The 6,282-nt window shown below is 44.9% G+C and overlaps 2 pseudogenes; both read left to right on the forward strand.

Annotated features, from left to right (window-relative positions):
• The first annotated feature begins 502 nt into the window (after positions 1–502).
• LOC147444173 (uncharacterized) lies at positions 503–2,957 on the forward strand (annotated as a pseudogene).
• Positions 2,958–3,788: 831 nt separating this feature from the next.
• On the forward strand, positions 3,789–5,648 carry LOC147444174 (uncharacterized; annotated as a pseudogene).
• The last annotated feature ends 634 nt before the right edge of the window (positions 5,649–6,282 follow it).

Raw genomic sequence — 6,282 nt, forward strand, 5'->3', positions numbered from 1 at the left:
CCACCCTCATGTAGACCAGACAAGACCTACCTCTACTGGTGCTGGTGGGTTGTGAGTACTTCATAGAGAACGCAATTGTAGAGCCGAACAGCAGCAGACAGAACTGTGCGGTAAAGAGAGAGAGAAAGAGAGAGAACCCTGCGGTAAAGAGAACCAAACAATAGCAGCGAGCATTGCAGAGCAGAGGTAATTGACGGAGGTAATTTGTTCGTTTTGCGTACATGCTTCTACAATCGTTACATCATGCCGGGGAGAGAGAGAGAGAGGGAGAGAGGGAGGGAAAGGGAGAGAGGTAGGGCCAAGAACCTCTAGACTGTTTTTAGCATATGCGAAAGGTAGGGCCAGGAACCTCTGGATTGTTTTCAGCATATGCGAAGAGAGGGCCTCAAGTATGCCTTGCTCGACATGTATGCCAAATGCGATGTACTTCATAAAGCACAAAAAGTGTTCAACTATCTTCCTGTCCAGAATGCCGTCTCTTTGAATGCTCTGATCGTGGGATATGCCCAATAGAGGCAGGCCCAGGAAGCGCTAGTTTGTTTTGAGCAGATGCAAAGAGAGGGAAGCTCTCCAAATGCAATCACCTACGCTTGTATCTGGAAGCATGTGGAATATGCCCAACACGGGTAAGGCCAGGAACCACTAGACTGTTTTCAACATATGCAAAGAGAGGGCAGCTTTCCAAATGCAATCACCTACTTCGGCGTACCAATGTTGGATTATGTTACTACTCAAAATTCAAAATATGTCCGCTGCCATCACTAATGTGAGGATGTCACCCCCCCTTACTAGTAGTGAAGTGACCTCCTTAAAAATCACTCAAACACCTCTGTTGTGTTCTATAATATGCGGCCTCCCAGCTGAAATCACTCAAATGCAGTGTTGGGAGGCGAAAATCACTCAAATGCGGTGTTCTTCATAAAGCACAAAAAGTGCTAGGTGAGCTTCTTGTCTGGAATGCTCTAATCGCGGGATATGCCCAACAAAGGGAGGGCCAGGAAGTGCTGAGCTATTTTCAACAGATGCAAAGAGAGGGCAGCTCTCCCAAATGCAATCTCCTACGCTTGTATCTTCAAGGCATGTGGCATTATGTAGATGCTGATATGGGCAAAAGAATTCACGATGATATTGTTAGCCAGAGGTTGTCGAAAAAAAACAAGGTTCTTGGCATTGTCTTGGCATGTATACCAAATGTGGCGCACTTAAGAAAGCACCAGAAAGTGCTTGAGGAGCTTATTGCTCGAAGCGGCATCTCTTCGAATGCACTAACTGCAGGGTTGTCGGCAAAAAATGAGGTACTTGGCACTGTCTTGGCATGTATACCAAATGTGGTGCACCTAAGAAAGCACAGAAAGTGCTTGAGGAGCTTACTGTTCGGAGTGGCATCTCTTCGAATGCTCTGATTGCAGGATACACACAAGAGGAGCAGGGCTAGGAAGCTGTGGACTATTTTCAGCAAATGTGAAGCGAGAGCTTTATCCGGACGCAGTTGCCTACCTGTATATCTTAAAGGCATGTGGCTCTTTGCAAGATGCTGATATGGACACCAAAATTCATGATGATATTCATGCTGACACTCCCTTGGTCGATGTGTATGCCAAATGTGGTGCACTTGAGAAAGCACAAATAATGCTCGAGGAGCTTTTTGTTCGGAACAACATCTCTTGGAATGCACTGATTGCAGGATACGAACAACAGGAGTAGGGCTAGAAAGCTCAAGGCTATTTTCAGTAGATTCATAGTGAGGGCCTTTATCCAGATGCAATCACCTACGCATGCATCTTGAAGGCACGTGGCTCTATGTAAGATGCTGTTATGGGCACAAAAATTCACAATTTCTTTGTTCGTCAGAGACTCTTGTAAATAGAGGTTGTGGTTCGCACTCCCTTGGTCGATATGTATGTCAAATGTGGTGTGCTTCAGAAATCATAAAAAGTGCTTGAGGAGCTTCTTGTCCGGAATGTCGTCTCTTGGCACGCACTGATTACGAGATATGTGTAACACGAGTAGGGATAGAAAGCTCTAGGCTGTATTTAGCAAATGCAACGTGAGAGTATCTCTCACCATTCAGTCAAACATACTTTTGTCTTGAAGGCATGTGACATCACCAGTAAGAGAAGGACAGACCATCACTCTTCTTCACTGATGTGAGGATGTCACCCCCCTTACTAGTAGTGAAGTGACCTCCTTAAAAATCACTCAAACACCTCAGACGTGTTGCACAAAATGCGGCCTCCCAGCTGAAATCACTCAAATGCGGTGTTCTTCATAAAGCCCAAAAAGTGCTCGATGAGCTTCCTGTTTGGAATGCAGTCTCTTGGAATGCTCTGATCGTGGGATATGCCCAACAAAGGCATGGCCAGGAAGCGCTGGGCTTTGTTCAGCAGATGCAAAGAGAGGGAAACTCTCCCAAATGCAATCACCTACGCTGGTATCTTCAAGGCATGTGGCATTATGCAGATGTTGATATGGGCAAAAGAATTCACGATGATATTGTTAGCCAGAGGTTGTCGAAAAAAAACGAGGTACTTGGCACTGTCTTGGCATGTATACCAAATGTGGTGCACTTAAGAAAGCACCAAAAAGTGCTTGAGGAGCTTATTGTTCGAAGCGACATCTCTTTGAATGCACTGACTGCAGGGTTGTCGGCAAAAAACGAGGTACTTGGCACGGTCTTGGCATGTATACCAAATGTGGTGCACTTGCGAAAGCATAGAAAGTGCTTGAGGAGCTTAGTGTTCAGAGTGGCATCTCTTCAAATGCTCTGACTGCAGGATATGCACAAGAGGAGCAGGGCTAGGAAGCTGTGAACTGTTTTCAGCAAATGCTGATATGGACACAGAAATTCATGATGATAACTGTGGACTGTTTTCAGTAGATGTGAAGCGAGAGCTATATCCACACGCAGTCGCCTACGTTTATATCTTAAAGGCATGTGGCTCTTCCCAAGATGCTGATATGGACACAGAAATTCACAATGATATTGTTACTCAGATGCTATTGCAAAGAGATGTCATGCTGACAGTCCCTTGGTCGATGTGTATGCCCAATGTGGTGCACTTGAGAAAGCACAAATAGTGCTCGAGGAGCTTTTTGTTCACAAAAACATCTCTTGGAATACACTGATTGGAGGATACGCACAACAGGAGTAGGGTTAGAAAGCTCTAGGCTATTTTCAGCAGATGCACAGTGAGGGCCTTTGTCCAGATGCAATCACCTACGCATGCATCTTGAAGGCATGTGGCTCTACGTAAGATGCTGATATGGGCACAAAAATTCACAATTTCTTTGTTTGTCAGATGCTTTTGAAAATAGAGGTTGTGGTTGGGACTCCATTGGCCGATATGTATGTCAAATGTGGTATGCTTCAGAAATCATAAAAAGTGCTTGAGGAGCTTCTTGTCCGGTATGTCGTCTCTTGGCACGCACTGATTACAGGATATGTGCAATAAGAGCAAGGACAGAAAGCTCTAGGCTGTTTTTAGCAGATGCAAAGCGAGCGTATCTCTCACCATTCAGTCAACTATACTTTTGTCTTGAAGGCATGTGACATTACCAGTAAGAGAAGGACAGACCATCACTCTTCTTCACTGACGTGAGGATGTCAACCCCCTTAGTAGTAGTGAAGTGACCTCCTTAAAAATCACTCAAACACCTCAGTCGTGTTGCACAAAATGCGGCCTCCCAGCTGAAATCACTCAAATGCGGTGTTCTTCATAAAGCCCAAAAAGTGCTCGATGAGCTTCGCGTTTGGAATGCGGTCTCTTGGAATGCTCTAATCGCGGGATATGCCCAACAAAGGCAGGGCCACAAAGCGCTGGGATTTTTTCAGCAGATGTAAAGAGAGGAAAGCTCTCCCAAATGCAATCACCTATGCTTGTATCTTCAAGGCATGTGGCATTATGCAGATGCTGATATGGGCAAAAGAATTCACGATGATATTGTTAGCCAGAGGTTGCCGAAAAAAAACAAGGTACTTGGCACTATCTTGGCATGTATACCAAATGTGGTGCACTTGAGAAAGCACAGAAAAGTGCTTGAGGAGCTTATTGGTCGGTGCGGCATCTCTTCGAATGCACTGACTGCTGGGTTGTCGGAAAAAAACGAGGTACTTGGCACTGTCTTGGCATGTTTACCAAATGTGGTGCACTTGAGAAAGCACAGAAAGTGCTTGAGGAGCTTACTGTTCGGAGTGGCATCTCTTTGAATGCTCTGACTGCCTGCAGGATACGCACAAGAGGAGCAGGGCTAGGAAGCTGTGGACTGTTTTCATCAGATGTGAAGCGAGAGCTTTAACGAGACGCAGTTGCCTACCTGTATATCTTAAAGGCATGTGGATCTTTGCAAGATGCTGATATGGACACAAAAATTCATGATGATATTGTTACTCAGATGCTATTGCAAGAGATGTCATGCTGACACTCCCTTGGTCGACGTGTATGCCAAATGTGGTGCACTTGAGAAAGCACAAATAGTGCTCGAGGAGCTTTTTGTTCGGAACAACATCTCTTGGAATGCACTAATTGCAGGATATGAACAACAGGAGTAGGGCTAGAAAGCTCAAGGCTATTTTCAGTAGATTCATAGTGAGGGCCTTTATCCAGATGCAATCACCTACGCATGCATCTTGAAGGCACGTGGCTCTATGTAAGATGCTGTTATGGGCACAAAAATTCACAATTTCTTTGTTCGTCAGAGACTCTTGTAAATAGAGGTTGTGGCTCGCACTCCCTTGGTCGATATGTATGTCAAATGTGGTATGCTTCAGAAATCATAAAAAGTGCTTGAGGAGCTTCTTGTCCGGAATGTCGTCTCTTGGCACGCACTGATTACGAGATATGTGTAACACGAGTAGGGATAGAAAGCTCTAGGCTGTATTTAGCAAATGCAACGTGAGAGTATCTCTCACCATTCAGTCAAACATACTTTTGTCTTGAAGGCATGTGACATCACCAGTAAGAGAAGGACAAACCATCACTCTTCTTCACTGATGTGAGGATGTCACCCCCCTTACTAGTAGTGAAGTGACCTCCTTAAAAATCACTCAAACACCTCAGACGTGTTGCACAAAATGCGGCCTCCCAGCTGAAATCACTCAAATGCGGTGTTCTTCATAAAGCCCAAAAAGTGCTCGATGAGCTTCCTGTTTGGAATGCTGTCTCTTGGAATGCTCTAATCGTGGGATATGCCCAACAAAGGCATGGCCAGGAAGCGCTGGGCTTTGTTCAGCAGATGCAAAGAGAGGGCAGCTCTCCTAAATGCAATCACCTACGCTTGTATCTTCAAGGCATGTGGCATTATGCAGATGCTGATATGGGCAAAAGAATTCACGATGATATTGTTAGCCAGAGGTTGTCGGAAAAAAACGAGGTACTTGGCACTGTCTTGGCATGTATACCAAATGTGGTGCACTTGAGAAAGCACAGAAAAGTGTTTGAGGAGCTTACTGTTCGGAGTGGCATCTCTTCGAATGCACTGACTGTAGGGCTAGGAAGTTGTGGACTGTTTTCAGCAGATGCTAATATGGACACAGAAATTCATGATGATAGCAGTTGACTGTTTTCAGCATATGTGAAGCGAGAGCTATATCCAGACGCAGTCGTCTACATGTATATCTTAAAGGCATGTGGCTCTTTGCAAGATGTTGATATGGACACACAAATTCACGATGATATTGTTACTCAGATGCTATTGCAAAGAGATGTCATGCTGACACTCCCTTGGTCGATGTGTATGCCCAATGTGGTGCACTTGAGAAAGCACAAATAGTGCTCGAGGAGATTTTTGTTCATTACAACATCTCTTGGAATGCACTGATTGTAGGATATGCACAACAGGAGTAGGGCTAGAAAGCTCTAGGCTATTTTTAGCAGATGCACAGTGAGGGCCTTTGTCCAGATGCAATCACCTACGCATGCATCTTGAAGGCATGTGGCTCTATGTAAGATGCTGATATGGGCACACAAATTCATAATTTCTTTGTTCGTCAGAGGCTTTTGTAAATAGAGGTTGTGGTTGGCACTCCCTTGGTCGATATGTATGTCAAATGTGGTATGCTTCAGAAAGCATAAAAAGTGCTTGAGGAGCTTCTTGTCCGGTATGTCGTCTCTTGGCACGCACTGATTACGGGATATGTGCAATAGGAGCAGGGGCAGAAAGCTCTAGGCTGTTTTTAGCAGATGCAAAGCGAGAGTATCTCTCACCATTCAGTTAACTATACTTTTATCTTGAAGGCATGTGACATTACCAGTAAGAGAAGGACAAACCATCACTCTTCTTCAT

The sequence above is a fragment of the Adiantum capillus-veneris genome, chromosome 13, assembly GCF_014529385.1.
Source record: "Adiantum capillus-veneris isolate H3 chromosome 13, ASM1452938v2, whole genome shotgun sequence".
NCBI classification, from domain to species: domain Eukaryota; kingdom Viridiplantae; phylum Streptophyta; class Polypodiopsida; order Polypodiales; family Pteridaceae; genus Adiantum; species Adiantum capillus-veneris.